Below are 17,962 nucleotides of genomic sequence, written 5' to 3' on the forward strand. Positions count from 1 at the left end.
TAGATCTAGCTAGGCTAGTATCCTGTCATTGGCAGTGCTTGTTCACTTTTGCTTCAAAGGAAGGAAACCCTACAGACTAAAACCCTGTTGTAACAGGAAGACAATAATCGACCTGGGTTACTATACAAATGTATTCATTAAATGTTAATACTACACTCAAACTTCTAAAACATGATTTTATAAAACTTTTGTCTTGCCATCCTTATGTCGTTATTTCAGAGAGTCTTAGTATGGACAATTACTGCTGACCTATTGTCTCACCAGGAGCTAACCTGGGTTATGGCAGGGGTAAAACGTGGCATCCCAGCTACAGGGATGTTCCTATATGGGCATGTATAGTTACAGCTATTACTGTTGCCAGTGTAGTAATAGCAGTGTGAGGATGGTAGAGTGTGTGCAACTTCAGTAGCTGACTGTTTTTCTCTTTTCTAGAGCTAGATTTAAGAATATGGTAAAAGTTAAATTTCAAACTGATGGCCAGTATGGTTTTTTGTTAAAAAAAAAAAAAATAAAGAAGAAATTTCTTCTGAATTACCCAGGAACACCTCCATCTATCATGCTGAAGTCATTCTCTCACTTAGGCTTCCCATGTGGGATTTTCCTTTCTTTGCAGTAGGTCTGGACCTGTCAAACAGAGACTTGAATTGTTCTGGCAGCATCAGCAGGTGGTTTCCATGCAACCTGCAAAACATATAGAAAGTTCTGTAAAGTGCAGACTTTCTAGGGTTTTTGTTTGTTTCTGTCTGCCTTGCAATGAATATTAAAATGTCCAGGAAATTTAGCATACTTTATTTGTCTGCTGGGCACAGTAAAATTTTTCTGTGGCATGTGAAAGCAGTTTTTCATCCCACTCACAAGCTCGGTATACCTAAAAAGCCCGGGTATTGGCTGCGGGGGAAGGTCATCAACCTAAATCTTAGCAGACATGGGGATTTTCTTCACCTCTTTTGTTACAAAGGACTCTTCTACATGCTTTAGTTTCTACATTGTCTTTCCAGCTCAGCCCACACATTTTTTTTTTCTTGCTTTTCTAGGAATAGCTTCCCTAGACGGCAACACCAGCGGCTGGCAGCTCTGTGCTTGTTACGCCTGGGGAAAAAGCCCTGGCTTTCTCAAAGCCTACTGCCTCTAGCAGCAACGAGCAGATATACTGTCATCATTAGGAGATGTGAGTGGCAGATATGTAGTAGTCTTGTCTCTGGATGGCTGAAACACTCAACTGGAGCAGCTGAATGGATCCTGGTCTTGGGTGAACGTGATTGATTAGTATAGCGGAACAATGTCTGTGCTATGTTAAATATCCCAGTTGCTGCTGCTTAAGTTGTTTGTTGGGTTTGGTTTTTTTTATTAGGTGCTTGCAAGTATTCTCTCCCAGTTAGGGTAGAAATGGTCTTCATTTTCTTCCTTATACATAGAAACCTTGCAATAGGTCTGGCTTAGACTCTTGATTACAGAATCACCTGTACTTTCTTGCAGTCTTTCCAGTCACCTCCCCATTCTGGATAAATTCTATACATACACTGTCTCAAAACCAAATTTTGCTATGGAATATGCACATGGGAAGTTCTTCAGAGACTCTAGGATCTACCCTTCAGGAGTAAGATTTTTCTTGATTTCTGTGTATGTTTCAAAACAAAGTACCACCCCCAGAGCAGTTCTTGTCAACAGTTAGTACTCGCTGTTAATTTTCACCCTTGGGGTAAGAAGATGTGTGCCAAGATAACTTCGTTTCAAGAGGCAACATGAGGAGAAAAGAGAGGAAGGTAAAACTGAGTGTGCCAGCAAAAGGGTGAAGGATTCTCTGTTTCTCTTTCTCTGTATCTGTGTCGGAAAATACCATGATCTGTGATTCCAGCCTTGAAAGGAAAAAAGCAAGTTGTTCTGGTCATGTAACGTCATTTGATTGTGGCTCGCTAATCTGCGTTTTGTTTCTTAGAAAAGGAAAAAGGATTATTTCATCACAAATTGCAAATAGTGGGAAGTAAATGGTTTTGGAAAGTAGAAATTGTAGTAGAAGGATGCATTAGTTGCTTTCTACTTACAGCACAGGACTTGCTCATTTTGCCAACGGCAAGGTGTTTAGCGCAGCTCTGCCATTGTTTTTTTTTTTTTTTTGAAAGCTCACTCTAATTTGCCAAGTTGGGAGACTGTGTGATTATTTCAGCCAGCAGGAGGACTTTACTTCTTTTTCAGATTTAAAAAAAAAAAAAAAAAATCTGTTTGCTAATTGTTCTGGTTTTGTTTTTTTTTTTTTTTTTTGAGAGTTACTTCATAATGTGGACCACTAAACTTTGTATCCAGGAATGGGAAGAATTATTTCTTCTTCAGTTGGTGCACACTGAAATAGCCATAAAACTCTTGATCCTGATTCTCCACTGTTTTGCAGCTTGTAAATCATTTATTTTGTGCTCCAAGTGCAATGTGTTTGTATAATTCTAGTATTGATGTTGATGTATTATTTCTACTTCAGTCTTCCTTAAGGCAATTGTAAATAACTTTACAGAGTTGCAAAACAGTAGGGAAATGAGCCTCTACAAGCTAAGGCATCAAATTATTTTCTGGGGCAAATGAGGAGGTTCTTTGAAGCCTGATCAAAGCCCAGGCTCTCCAGTTGCACATAGTACAAAATTGGTGGCGTTTGAGCAGAATCTGTTGGCTTCGGTAGTTTTTTTATTGGTGCTTTATATCTCTGGAACCCATATTCAACATATTTCTGGAAATGACAAATGCACTGCCATATGGCACACCAGATTTCAAGCCGCTCTGAGGTGCATGTGTGAATTTTAGAGTGCCTGGAAGAAATGAATGAAAACCACATTCTCAATTTTATCTATTGCTGAGCTCTGTGAGCAGAGGAGGGGGAAAGCTTTGAAGTAAATTCTGCTGGAGGGATTGCATGCTTATTTCTGAGTTGCCGTCCTAATGCAGCAAGGTGTAGACGTAATTTATGTTTCAAAATACACACTAATTTCAGCAGGACTGTCAGTTTATGTGCTGCTGTGTTTTTTTTCTAGGAGATGCTAAGAAATACTGAGCCTCCTTTTGCTACCGGCAACTCTGTGACCATTTTCAGTCCTTCATTTCCAACCCTTTTTGTGCCTAAAAGTCTCTTTCAGGCTTTAATGCCTGAACTTAATTCTTACATATTGTTGAACTGTTACTTTTATATATGCTGTGTCTCTTAAAAGGTTCTGTATTGATTGTACTTCATGAGTAGATTTCTTAAGATGTTGTTGGTTAGTAAAAGCTGAGGAAGCATTGCTGGAGATATTTGTACCAGGGTTATTTTTAATCCTGGAGACTCTGTGAAAACTTTTTAAATGCAGAAAAGATGTTTTGGGAATTTGTGTCAGGTTGTGGTTAGAAAAAAACCTCTCCTCCTTGCAAAGGGCAAAGTGATAAGGTAGTTCCTTATTAAGATTAGTTGTGTTCATGTAAACTTACACATGTAAACTTAATTCTGTGAATTTTCTTCAGAATCAAAGACAATGAATTTTGAAGTTTTCTTTATATAGAAAGTGGTGGAAAGAACTTACTTGTGAGATAGATAATTTGAATGATTAATATATTGCCACAGTGGTTGCTTAGCTGGTAGAATTTGTTAAAATTAATTCTGTCTTCCTGTAGCAATAGGAGAGAGTTCACAAGGGAAATCATGTTACTCCACTAAATCCCTTCCCCGAATTTTTCTTTTAAAAAGTGTTGTACCTTGATACAGTAATTGTTCATAACCTCTTCCAACCCACAGCCCTTATGCTTCTTTGATTTTTATGAAACCCGAAGGCTTTTGATAAGATTATGAGTTTCCTCCATGTTAGATCATCTCCATGGTTCAGTTCAAATTGTCGTGTGCCAGTTAATTGCCATTTGTGACCTTGAGTGAAAGCGTGCATTGTGCACTCCAGTTGTAGTAAAAATGTGACGGCAAAGAGATGGTATTCAGTGATGTAAAGCAGCAGTTTTACATGTGTTTATAATTACCAACAGTTCTGATGTTCTTAGTCACTCAGCCTTCTGGTGGAAAGATGTTTTCCTTCCTCCTGGAAAATACAGATTCATTAAGCCTATGTTAATTCATAAATCAGTTTGATGAGGATGGATCTTATGGAAGAAGCAGGAAGCTGTGGTTCTCACTGGCGAGAGGCAGGAGGGCCAGGAGCTGTGCTTGGGGTCTGGGTGTTCCTGCTCCAGGCCATGGGACATCTCTCCACCTGGTTAGAGGTTGTGGTCAGGAGTGTGAACTGGACACAGGGTGGGGGGGTTCCTGATGCTGAGAGCATGTTCTTTTGTGGGCGGCAATGGGTAACTCTGAAAATTCAGGGAGATTTCTAGGAGAGAAAGACTATATCCTTTCTTTCTCTCTGAATGGGCTTTTCTTCTTTTCTTTTGTGAAATCCATCTTCAAATGATCTTCTTTATGAGGTGAAAGGGTTTTTTTTTATAATTTAAACTTTTTTTAAATACAGAATCTCATGTCATATCTGTACTCCACTGAAAGACTTCTGAAGTATAAAAAACCGCCACCAATAAGAAGACATTGTACTTTGCTCTTGAAATTCTGTAACACCTTAGGTAGCATTAAGCATGCACTCAAGGTAATGTTTATTTGTGATCAAGAATTTGGTGTTTCTGAAACGCAACTTCTGTTTTTTTGGTAGGAATAAAATAAAAGACATTTTAGATTCTTTGGCTTTACCCGTTTTATGCACAAAACAATTTTTAAGCATAGTGATCTTTGTCAGAATGGTAATGCACATCTCAAATTTCCATCCATATAGAAACTGGTGTTGAAATAGTTTAAGAGGGGAGTATTAGTACATTGTGGATTTGTTAGTTAGGCCTCTTTCTTCATATATTCATTTGAAAACTCTTCTCCCACTTTTTCTAGAAATGCTGTGTGTATTCACGTCTTGAAAGAAACTGAAAAATCACAAAGTGAACACGTAGTCAGAGATTTGAAGAATTCGTGTATACTGAACCTTTTTGTCTTGTGTCTTTGCCTTGGAATGGAATTAACAACAAAAATCTCTGCAATTCTTCCCCTACTGAAAGACTGACTCGAATTCATTAGTATTTTATTTTATCTGTCGGGATTAGAGTTTGAGCTGTCAATTACAAAACCTTAACTGAAACCTGAGATCTTTTGGTAGTGTACATTCAGTGTAAATGGTCTGCATTTCCTTTATTGTTTATAAATTTCCTTAAATGTATTATCTCTGAAATTTCAGAGTATCAAAAAGGATGTCTGCACCTAGGCTATTAACAGCCAACCCTTATTCAGATCAATTTGACAGAAAATACTTTAAAAAAATCTGTTACAATTAAAGATTGTTTGTAATCAGCTTAATTAAGAAAATTAAACTCTGCACAGCTCTTCTGTGTGTATTTTTCCTCTCCTGTCTGTGCAGGGTATTGCTAATTGCGTAAAATCTTTCTGCATCTCTTTCAGTGTTGTTCCTCTTACGCTTTGGCTGCTCTTGTCCTGTTTCTTCCTCCGCTTTTGCACCGCTCAACCTACTCATGTGAGTTATCACACCAGCCTCCCACTCCGTATTGTATGCAAGACATGGAGTCTTTACCAGCCACTTACTAAAAGACTACATCTGCTATCCAAGCTCTCGTTTTGAAGACACCAGTGAGGAGCAGTTTGGCAGATCTCTCTACGATAAAATCAAGTCGTGATTGCATGCCCATCCAAGCTTTAATCTAGATATTGCAGGTAATGGCAGTAATGAAGATGTGATAGCATGATCTAGCAACCAGGATATATCCCAGGTAGATTTGTACTTTTGTTTACATGTTGGTACTCTTTGGAGAAGCTCTGTAGACCTGCAGCAGAACTCATGCTGCCCTTAGTTCTGCAAATTTTCTTTGTAACCATAGATGACTGGGGGTTTTTTGTTTTGTTTTGGGTTGGGTTTTCTTTTAGTGAAGAATTGTTCGGTAACATTTGGTGGCAATTAGCCTGAGTCGATCTTTAGAGTTGTAGTAGAAATCCTGCCCTGCTGAGAATTACAGAAGTCCTGTGGTTGATTTTTGAGGACCCCACAGTCTTATTTCGTTTTTCAGTAAAGCGTTTGTATAGGTATACAAGATAGCTTCAAAGTTTGCGGATGTGTATGTATTAGTCTGATGGCTCATTCTTTAATTTGACATTGTAAATTTGACTCAGTAACGTGTGCCAAGAACTTTTTAAAGCTGGTGTTTATGTTGATTTACTTACTCTTCTGCTTGCCAGCATAACTCTTCTTCAAGTAGCAGGTCCGGGCAGTCCTCCTGCCTCCACTCTGGGGAGAGTACTGATAGGAAAGAGAAGTTTTTTGCCTGGGGGTATATTAAAAGGCTGGAAGAAGAAACAATATCGCCCTTCTTTGAGGTGATCCTTCCTTCAGTAATCTGAAGCTTTATTCAAACAGGAGGTGTTTTCACTCTGTGAAAGCTTTGAGTTTCGTTCTCAGACCCAATGTGCTCATTTGAAGCTCCCATCAAGTTGTATTCTGCAGAAAAGAGGAGTCATGTTTCTGTGGTGAAGCCAGGCAGCTTTTTTAGGTGGCAAAGCTAAAACTGGCTTCTGAAACATAAGTTATGCAAATTGTGTAATGTTTAACTTTACAGTTTATAAGTGCAACACTATCTTCTTCAAAACTTCATTACTGATCAATAATGGGCATAGAAACCCATGCTAGGGAATTCTGGTGAGTGTGCACTCTGGAGGGTTGCTTTTTGCCCTGTCCTCTGTTTCCTTTGCATCTCACAAAGTGATGTAGTGATCTGTCTCTAATAAAAATAAGTAGGCCTGAGTTGCTTTTTTCCATGTATATTTTGAAATGCTGAATATTGATTGACTCTTCTTGAGATTATTGATGCCCGACATCAGCAGGAAGGGTAAGGTAATTCTAGTTGAAGAAGTAAGTTTGCACATGTAAAGTTACAAGTTAGTAAAATGTAATGTGAGAGTCATTTTTTGTCAAAGGAATCAATGATGTACCCCATAAGGGGGCAGAACTAGTACTAGATGGTACATCATGCTTTTTGTCCTTGGTATTGCTTCACTGTGGTATGTTTATTTCTGACTGTTGGACCATCACCAGAATTCTGAATCCTGTTCTCACAGGATGTCTGTTCCTGGACTGATTTTTAATTTTTTTTTTTTATAATTTTTTTGCTGCCATATGTCAAATGTGCTAAGAACTTGAAACTTGTTGCACTGCTTTCTTAAGGTACCTAGTGCTTCTGAAAATACAGTAGCTATAATTTAAGCACTTGATATGTTTGTAGTCTGTATTTAGGCTCTAGTTTTGAAAATTCTTGATTTTTACTGGGAACTGTTACTTTATATTTGTCAAGAAGAAAGCACTCACGGCATCTGTGATATCACTGATTTAAATGGAAGGTTACTATAACTGATTTTTCGAAGAAAAATTGTGTGTATGCCTTATCAATTGACAGTGGGTTTCTGGGACTGTTACTCTTACATTTCATGGCAATAGGCTTTGTGTGCATGTGGGATGTTTGTGCTCTTTTGCAGCTTGAGAGGTATAACTTCCCTAGAGCATAAGTTCTTGTTATAGGATCTGTATTTGCCATCATAGCCTACTGAAAAGACTGGTAAAATACAGTGAAAGTAAATATAATTAAAATTCTGTAGAAAGGAGGGAAATTGTTCTGCCTCCTTGAAAGTAAACCATTTTCAAAATTATTTAAGTATACAAGTACAACTTATTGTTTTCAGTTCTTTATTAGCTTTAAAAATGAAGATCTTAGCTTCATTTTCAGGCAAAGACATTTGTATCGTGAATCTGGCATTTCATATATTTGTAAATGAAGCTTATGTTCCTTAAGGTCTGTTATATTGCTCAAAGTTACAGGCAGAGTTAATTCAGGGTCTGTGGTCTTTGGCTTTTGTTGTTCTCTAATGGGGCCTGCCCATAATTTTAGATAAAGGATGAGATAAATGGAAAGGACTTAATTTGGAGCACAAGGTAGGTGAAGCAGTGGGGAAGGCATTTTAAGGAACATGCAGGAAAAACCCATGGAAATGCATTGGAAAAGGTCATGTGATTGAGTAATATACATGGAAAAATGTCTTTGCCTTTTGTTTCCTTTTTTAGCAAAAAGAAAAAAAAATCAATAATGTTGCTGTCTTTATAATCTCCTTCTCACAGAGAAAGCTCTGGCCCAAATCTTCCCATGCTAATTGCAGAATTGGAACACAAACCTTGAAATTACTTAATTACCCTCCCTTTCCCTATCAGCATCCTGTCTCGGTCAACCTGGAACTTACCTGTTTCTCATGGTTTTACTGACTACTGGTGGTAGGCATGTAAAGGACAAAATGTAATAAAACTATAACTAAAATTGTGTAATGGAATGACTGAAATATTTTAAAAGTCTGTTCTTGAAACGTTGAACCTTTCTGTCCTAGCAACAAAGTTTCTGGGGAATACGTTTGAAAGTGGGCAGCATATGTTTTCCTGGCTTTTGTTTTTTAACAGCAGATCATATGTTTAAACATCAGCATGACATTTTGATTTCTAGTCTGCATGATGAAGATGATTTAGTCAGGTCAGCTATTAAGAAACCACCGTTCAACAAAGCTCTTATGCATCCTTCTGAGAGAACTTTGACTGTGGTGACTGCTTACTACAAATGAGGGATTTTTTTGTTTGTTGGTGTTTTTTTGCATTCCCAGAAGAAAGGGCAGACCTGGACATCTATAAACAGTAGTCGCTGGGTAGTGACACAAGTTTGGGAAATACTGTAATGAAGGTAGAGGGGCACATGATTATAATATATCCTTAAATTTACTGCACTGAAGTGATGAACTATTCAGAGCTTCTGAAAGTTGTGCAGATTTACATTGCAATATTTAGCAATTATAGTTTTTTACATCCAGATAGGATAAGAGCTTACTTAAAAATACCATCACCTTTTCAGTACCCTTCAGACTGGTGGGGTTTTGTTTTGCTCCCCCTTCCCTGCTTCCCAACTGGATGTTACCCTGGGTCAAAGGGTTCCTTACCCAGGAAATCTTGGGGAAATTAAAAAAAGAAACCACGACACCTTTGGAGTAAATGTTGAGGTTGTTGGTTGGTAGGCTCTGCATGTGTTTTAAGCATTGAGCACCAGGGCAAACTTCCGTGCCACAAGCAGAAGGCTCGGGCATTTGAGAAGCATGAGGTAGCGATGGCCAACTGGCTTCTTCAAGGGAGGGTGATACAAAGCGGTGTTTTCCAAGTCTCCCTGGAATGCCTGACAAAGAAAGAGAAAACTCGAGCTACCTTCCTTGTAAATGAAATTTTATTAAGCTGTGATTGCCATCTATGTCATACTGTAAAGATGGTTGAAAAACGTGCTGGTGCTCATTTTGTTCAGTTTATTGTCATACCGTATGGGATTTAAATGAGACCTAATAGAGTAGTAATTGGATTTGCAGTGCCTGTGTGACACAAAAGAGGATTCATGGTACTGAGATTGGCGTGTTCTAGAGAGCAAATGCAAAAATGAAATCTCTTGTAATAAAGAACTAGCAACAAATGGGTTCCTTGCATATATTCTTAAAAAAAAAAAAATAAAATTTGAAGCTGAAGAATTTTGTTTTAGTATTTGCCAAAATGTTTCCAACAACCTGATTGGCTACATGGTTCAATTGGAAGCTATTTTAAATAAACTCTGTATTTTTTCATTGTAAGGAAATACAGTGAAGTATATTATTAAGGTTAGTTAAAATTATTGTGTCTGATATTTTAAGTTATGCTTTAACAGTAACATGAGTTACTGATTTAAATTTGGTCCAAACTGGTAATTTGCAAAATTGCTGGATTGCAAAGGGATCTCTGTGCGTGCCTCTAAAAATTATTTTGATATTAAATGCCCTGAGTGGGTGAAGATGGTAGCTGGTCTTCATTGGCGCTGCTTTGAATTAAGGCTATCTGGAGTTGTGGAGTACAACCCTGCATTTGTGTATTACCCATTTCTTTGAATTTCTTTTTGAATTAGCTGCATGCTCTAGAACTTACCAGATTTTGACCAAAGAAGCTTCATATTTTCAGGCTTTTCTGAATATCCCTAATGACTGTGCTCAGGAAAAAAAAAAAACAATAACCCAACAGCAACAAAAAAGAATTCCCCACCTCTGTGTGAGTCTTGGTATAAGAAGCACAGCCTGGAATGTGCAGTTCTAAATATAGGCCCATTCATAATGAATGCTTCACTCTCTCCTGAATTTGATATCGTGTTGATAGCAGAAGGACTTGCAATGTATGTACAGTGAGTTCTGTCCTTACCTTTGAAAGTGTTCAGTATACAGACAGATCAGGGTTAGAAACTTTGTCTAAATCAAAGTCTGCTATTTTTCATCATCATTCACTTACACTTATTTAAAGGTTTATTTATCTATTCATAATAGAGACAAAGGTTTCTCATTACAATATATTGTACTAACCATTGGTACTAACCATTATATATTGCTTCAGTTATTTGGCACATGCAGTCTTTTCTTTAGTTTCATAGTAGTCTCTTGGATAGTTTCACTTAAAAATCAGATAAACTTATATTTATCTGTGGTTTTAAAAGCAGTTATTTTAATATGCCTGCAAAGAAAGAAAACAAAAATCCTTGTATTTTTTTTCTTTGCTGAATTAAAAGGCTATTTTTCCCCCACCTTGATCGCTGTCTGTTTTAAAACCACAAATAAACAGAATCCTGTGACAAGGTTCAGAAAACTGAATTTGCCACATAATTAAGCAGTAACAGACACTTCCAAGGCAAAATGGAAATCAACGGTTACAATGGTTTAAGGAAAGCAGCAAGAAATCATATTATTGAATTAAAAGCCCTGAATACCATTTGTCACGGCTGCCTAATATTTAAATGTGAGAGAATATTGTTTTCTTTTATGTAAGTTTTAGATAAATTTAGTTCATGCTTCTGGGAAGTTGGCACATTCTACTACTACTGTTAGTATTTTGTTGGGAAAAAGAAGTTTTGGAAAAGCCAAAGTGGTAATGAAGGATGTAGAGGTTAACAGAAATCTTTTTAATTACTGGAGTCAATACGTGTTTTTTTTCGAAGAAGTGAACCTGGAAGCTATTATCTTGGGGGGCAAATTTGGACAAGGTAATTGGCTTTGACCTTTTGCCAGATGTCTAACAGTTCTTTTTTCCCTCTCCCTTGTGTCCAGATAAATGTCATGCCTTGAGGTTTTTGTTCCCTTGTTCTGGTTTCAAGTGTGGAGCTGCTTATGTAGCTAATCTGTGCTTAAAATTATTTCCACTTCTAACCCCAGTAGGACTCTCTTTTGGGGTATTCAGACAGAATTGACATAATTGGATTTCTGCCCAGATACTGTATTTAGATAGGTTTGGAGATGTCATTAATTTGACAGCTGCCATAGGAAATCTTTGTTTTGACTATTGTTACAGGGCCTGCAATGTTTCTATTACATTTTCATTTGTAGTCTGCCACTGAATTGGTGTGATTAAAAGGAGTAGAATAAGACACCATCAAATGTGTACAAGACATGAAAGGGAGAAAATCAGTGCTGAAAACCTCAGAAGGTAGGCTGTTGCCAAATTTTATTTGGGTATTACGAGATTTTGTAATATCTAGTTATCTTTCAAACAGCAATAATAGCAGTGCCTGGGGCTAGGGCTGTTGTATGCTGTGGTGGAACCAAAGCTGTGTTAACATTTCTCTTCTTATTGTCGACGTAAAGCAGAGTTTCTGGGGCAGCTCAGGCAAAAACTGCTTAAGCAGTTTCTGATGATTGACTTGGAAGAAAAAGCAGGTGTTTGGCGGGACCGTGTTCTTAGGAAGTAGCGATCCCAGCAACTCAGGCATTGGTTCCTTTTTGTGGATCCGAGGATCCTAGCAGTTTTGTTTTGACCTGCACATTGAAGGCGCTGACTTTGGGGACTGCCATTCTGCCATGTTCAAAGAGGATGGTCATGGTACCTCACACCACTGACTAGCATGTACCACCAACCAAGTCACGTAGGAACCAAAGCCACTTCTAAGTTCCAAGTGTTTGTCTTCCACTTACCATTGGCTCTTAGTTGTGAACCCCCCTAGTTATGGTAGTTTTGTACCTGAACCATGTGAAGTTTTTTGTTTTTCTTGAATCGGGTCATCAGGGGAGACTCAAAAACTTTAAATCTGGAATGCCAGTTTTTCCCAGTCTTTGATATACAAATATATTGGGACAAAAAGGTCTTGCCTCTCCCAAGGAAGATAATTTTCATCGGTGCATTACTGCTGTAGTACCCCAGGTACTATTTGAGTATATTCTAGTTTTAGTAAGGGATTTTGTGTTGTGGTCTTTGTTTTTTCTCCCCTCCCTCAATTATACTAATGGGTTCCAGTTTAATGTCTGTTTATATGAATTCTGCAGCCCTATCCTTTTCAACATTGTGAATGAAATACTGAGCTTGAGTAAACAATAAATCTTTCTAGTCTTTCTGCTGGTGGTGGTGGAGAGAGATTTCTTCAACTTGCTCCCTCAGCTGAAGTCATTATAGATTTCTTTCTGCCATCCCTTCAAAGTGAAACAGCTCTCGTTTATGCTGACAGCACTTCAGATGCAGTTTGCCTGAACAGAATAGGGCAGAGCTTTCATACTCTTCAGAAAAAGATACTCTACTTGGACAGTAATGCCTGCAGCATCATTGTATACCTGGTGGCTGCGCACCTGGAGGAAGGGTAAAACCCAGACACCCTCAGCAAACAGGCTTAGGTGCAGGGAGTGGTGACTGCAGCTGTTGGCATTGTCAGCTTTTACAGCAGGTGGGGAGTGCCCAGACCAGGCCTTGTTCCATCAGCATAGTGTATCAAGTTGCCACTTTGCAGTTTGAGAGTTATCAAGAAGTTTCTGACAATGTTTTCCTTGAAGACATTGGTCAGGATCTGCTCTGTGCATTTCATCCAGTTCCTTGTATCTGCCTAGTGGTTTCAGAGACAACCACTGACCTCTTAACAGCACCTTATCCATATATTTTAGCACTGAAACAGTAGTGGTGCTACTATTTCAAATTCAGACAGTGCTGTGTTGAATGTACACATAGGAGAGATTTTCTTTGGACTAGGAAAGAATGAATAATTTTCCAGAACAGGAGCTCTAATAAGGGTTGCAGTCAGCCTTTAACTGTGAATTGCCAGTGGGCTAGGTCTGCCTTACTTAACTCTACTGTATCAGTGATCTGTAGTGTCTCTGGAGCCCCTGTTACAGTACATTTTCTATTACATGTCACCCCAAAGCAAAGCTTCTCTAACTTTGTAGATGTGAGATTTATTTGCTTATTTTAAACATTTGTCTCCCTAGCCAAGAGTGGTAACCAGGAGTCTCTGCTTAGTGTTTCTCTGATAGTGAGTTAGTGTTGCATCCTTCCGTGGTAGCTAATTCATCGGAATCTGTGGTTTTCAATTCTCCGAAAGGCATCTGTGAATGCCTTTTTCCAGTGGAGGTGTGCATTTTCATAATTTGCATGTGCAGATTACCAGATTACTGTAAAGAGTATATTAATATGCTGTTTGTAGTCATCTTTCACAGCCCTGCAATCCACAAGAATAGAAATAAAAGCTCTGACTCTAGTAGAGGGATTTGGAAGAACTAGTGTGATTTGGTGGGTCGTATATGTCTTTATGTAAAACATTTTATGGCGAAGATGCAATAGGAAGAACAGATTTATGAAGGAGCTGCTTGGGCTGATGAGTTGTTAACCACTCAGGTCCTCAAAGATTTTGAGCTGATTTTACTTAATGGAAAAGACTGTCAATGTGCAGTTTTTTATTAAAAAAATATTAAATGTATCAATCAGAAAAAGGCTGAGGTTCCACTGGAACAAATTATAAAACTATATGTACAAAATACAGCTTTATGAAGCGCTGAAGAGAGTTATCTATAAATGCGAAGATGTTTCTAAAAATCAGATCTGTAATTTGAATAATAAGGTATCCCAGTAAGGAAACCAAAATAATTACCTTGTGTTCAAACCATGGCCTGAGAAACTTGCTTAGTTAAGCACTACGTAAGGTTGAAGTCCAATCCTTTCCTTTCATTAAAGATACGGTGAGACAAAGTTTAAGAACAGCCTTGGTAGGTATAGTTCTGTTTCTGCTTACCTGTCTGCAATTATAATTGGTTATTCAGGTCTTTCAGCATACATTTGTAAGGGTTCTTGATGTACTTAGAGCTGTCCTAAGCATAAATTAAGACTTTGTTGCTTCCTCTGTGTGGGCTTTAGGGATATTTATATATGTGTCTATGTAGCCAGGTAATAAATACTTAAATATGTAAAATTAGAAAAGCTGTGAGTTCCTATTGTAAATAGAAAAGAAAAAATAGGGCAGTTGAGATAAAATGGAGTTTGAATACTTCACCTTTCACAAATTGCTTTTGAATAAGGAATGCTTAAAAAACCTGGGGCTGTTTTGGTGGCATGGTACCTTTGTTGTGAACTTCCTTCAGCTTGCAGAGAGTGAGTGGACGTGGCTTGCATTTATTTTAATGCTCAATTATCAGTCTGAAAAACAGGTGTTTAGGAGTTTTTGTTGGTTGTGGGGTTTTTGATTGGTTTTGAGACTGCAATATTACATGTCCTCTCACAGAGTTTGTAGCTTTGCTGGGGGGAGGCTTCCTGGCCTCCCATTCATGATTTCTCTACTCTGCTTTATGGGTTTTTTCTTCTCATGCAGGGACTGCCCTGGAAGTTTGCAGCTCAGCATAATAACGTTTGAATTAGGTCAATATCAGTAAGTATCAAGATGGAAAATCCTGCTTAAGCCAGGAATTAAAAAATTTGCATATTACAGTGAGTTTAGGTAGTAATTTGGTATCAGTATTAGGGTTTTTAGTAGCTCAGACTTTTTGGGGAAACTTCTAGCTGAGAGACTGTAAGAAGCGTGTCATTCCTCTTAATAGAATAATGTGAATCTGTACAATATATACTGTAGAATTCTTAGCAGATGCAGTCACTACCAGCTGTAACCCTCATTTCTTTCCAAATTAAAAAGATGCTAGTCATGCATGTATTTAGATTGCAGCTACAGAGGAAGCTGATAATGGAAGTTGGTTTTTGAAATACAGCATTTATTTTAAATGTTTATATTATTTAGATGATCAACTACTTGCATTTCATGAGTAGATTGGGAGTTGGTGGTTGTGCAAAATTTTCTGTTTTTTTGAAAACATATCATGTATACAGCAGAGTCTGCAGAGGATACGCATTTGACTGCAGGAGTTAAATAAGAATATAGGTCAGTGTAGCCTCTTCGATTGCATGTGGTTAAAGTGTGAGCCATTGCATGCTTTCTCTAGCTGCATTCCTCTCCCTACCCCCCAAGTATATGTTTATTTTTAAAAAAATAATAGAATTGTTTGAGTGACCAATGATAGATGTCTAATCGCTTCCTCTTTGATACAGACAGCATGGTTGCGAGGTGTACTACACCTATTGCATGCCAGATAGGAGCACAGAGAAAAGATACACCACCTCCTGCTTGTACACTGTCCAGAAGAGACCTAAATTTCTTAGGTTAGCCCTTACAGCCTCTGGTGATGGCTCCAAACCTGGACTGCTTAAAAAGCCTGTTTAAACTGAGAAGTTTGTCTTTGCTACAAGGACTAGTCTCATTTTCACAGCTGGCATACAGGCTTTAATCTTTTCCAGCATTTTAAGTATCTGGCAGTCTTCTGCGTGCAAGGCAGTGAACCTGTTCTTGTGCCCCATTTCACTTGCTTCCTTGCCGTTAAGGAACCACAATCTTAAGAGAAGAAAAACTTAGTTCTGTACAGTACATAGCATGAAAGAATTTTTTTTTGTTTGTTTTCAAAATGTTATACGCATTGTAATGCAACATTTCAATTTCCTGCCTTTTTGAAACCTTAAATACAATGTGAATCCAGTCTTGCTTTCTGTTTTCTCCCTTTGTTTCATACTTAGTTTTAAAATGTAGTATTCTTATCAGTAACTTATCAGAGTTAAAGAATAGTTGTGTATTTTAACATTGCTATTTTCTTAGCTTTAGAAGAAGGTAATATTAAGTGGGTTTTGTGAGGATGTATATGACTAGGAGGTTAAAATACTAAGCATATACTAGAGTCTTGAATAAACTTGGTGGGTTTCTTTTCCTTTTGAGCAAATTCAGGCATTGAGCTTTTGAGTATTTAGGCTGATCTGTCTGCTGCTTTGTGGGACTAGATTATGCTTTCCCAGTTGCCTCCATAGTTAAAATATTTTGAACATAGCCTATTTTGATGTAACTTCATTTGAAATATCTGCCTAATGGAGAAGTCTTAATGGAATACTTTAATAGCCCAAAGTGGTTACCTGCAATTGCTCCAGCATATTTCAGTCAATTACAAAGGAAGGCAATATTTAATGTTGGAGTGTAGCTAGATGGTGTAATGAACTGGCAGATTGCCAGCTTGATCTTCACAGGAGAATTTGTATTAATGTGATGCTTTTCATTTGTTCTCCAGAAGGTCACCAGTAATATGTCAATCGCTGAATTTCATTCTAGTTATCAGAGTCACTTGAATGCCTTGCCACTGGAGTTAAAATTCTCACTCTGTGCGGTACAGGTTTATGGTCAGGTCATTCTTGTGTATTAGCATATTAAGTATCAAAGAGATTATTTTAGCTATTTCACGTCAGAATTTAAATAGGAAGTGGTTGGGTATTGGGAAGAGAGCCTGAGAGAATTGTCATTGAAATAGTCATTGTAAGTCTGAATCTGGCTTTTAGCCATGGGGATAAAGAAAATGGGGCACATTAAAGCCATTAGTGAAAGGAAAGGTGTTTAATAACTTTGAATGTTACTTGTAATATAATCATTACAAGAGCACTAATTTATTCTTAAGGTTGTAATCTTTAAAGATTACACAGTTAAATGTAAGGTGCTTATTATATTAGAAGTTACTGATACTTGTCTTCTGGTGCTTGTTTGCAAGCATCAAGTTTAAACTTTTATTTCTGACTATTCAAAAGTGCTTTTAACTGTGGGACTTGAATAGTCCTTGTGTTTGGAAGACCTTGGTCTTCAGAGTGACTGAAGTTGCTGCTCAAACATAGACAGATTTGTCTTTCTACCTTGCATGTTTTTAATCACGTGTTCATCCAGTTCCTGTACTCTGTCATTCCTGTTCCTTGTTATTGTCTTCTGTTCCTCTGCTCTGGGCCTCATAGTAAGTGTAGGATATGAAGGCAGTCATGAGTGGTAAGGAACCATGGCGTTTTGCATGCAGTAGGGCTGACGTTAGGGCAGTGGTATTGGTGGTAGGATTGAGACAAATGGATGTCTCACTAGGTGATACAGAAATGTTGGGCACTGGTGATACCATGGGACACAGCTGCCCGGCTCTGTGCCTCCATTTGCCTCACTGCCTTTCACAAAAGTTGTTGACTTCATCCCCCAGGTTTTCTAATGTTGTGCCAGTTTGTCATTTGGGTGGACAGTAAGCATTTGCCATGTGTACTCTAAGGCTTTTGAAGGTTGTTGGAGATTATTTTGTTCTCTCAAAGCTTTAACTATTCATTCCCCCAGCCTGACTTTGCTATCAAATACAGTTGTCTAGAGTCCTGGCTGGCAGGACACAGCAAGCAGAATCAGAAAACCCCATGTGTGGTGCAAACCCTCTGCCTGGGGGCAGATAGTCCCAAACCCTAACCACTGTTTCCATTTACTGCCCTTTGAGAAGAAAGAACTTGAACTTCTACAATGTAAAGATTGTTTCAAGGAATATATTTAAAGTATAAGTGAATTATTTGCAGTTTGAGTCACTTTCCAAGTCACTACGTTGCAGGCGAAGCTTTGAGCTGCAGAGGTGTGTGATGGAAATTGGTTACTCTTCTGGGGAACTGACTCTTAGTGTGACTTGTAGCAGAAAACTTCCTCTGGCTCTTCCATAGCAAAGTGAAGATTTTTACCAGGAGAAAAACAGAAAAAGAGGTCTCAGTGCTGTGGA

The 17,962-nt window shown here is 38.1% G+C and overlaps 1 protein-coding gene across 2 annotated transcripts in view; it reads left to right on the forward strand.

The window, feature by feature from the left end:
• Positions 1-17,962, forward strand: part of LOC141939427 (cytoplasmic protein NCK2) — a 155,839-nt gene that overhangs the window by 12,413 nt on the left and 125,464 nt on the right. Inside the window, exons 3-4 of one of the 2 annotated variants that reach the window (XM_074859126.1) lie at positions 1,035-1,168; positions 5,450-5,719. The exons of the other annotated variant lie outside the window; for it this stretch is intronic. The gene's annotated coding sequence lies outside the window, so the exon portion shown is untranslated. The remainder of the gene's footprint in view (positions 1-1,034; positions 1,169-5,449; positions 5,720-17,962) is intronic. 2 annotated transcript variants of the gene reach the window in all.

This window comes from Strix uralensis, chromosome 2 (genome assembly GCF_047716275.1).
Source record: "Strix uralensis isolate ZFMK-TIS-50842 chromosome 2, bStrUra1, whole genome shotgun sequence".
Taxonomy (NCBI): domain Eukaryota; kingdom Metazoa; phylum Chordata; class Aves; order Strigiformes; family Strigidae; genus Strix; species Strix uralensis.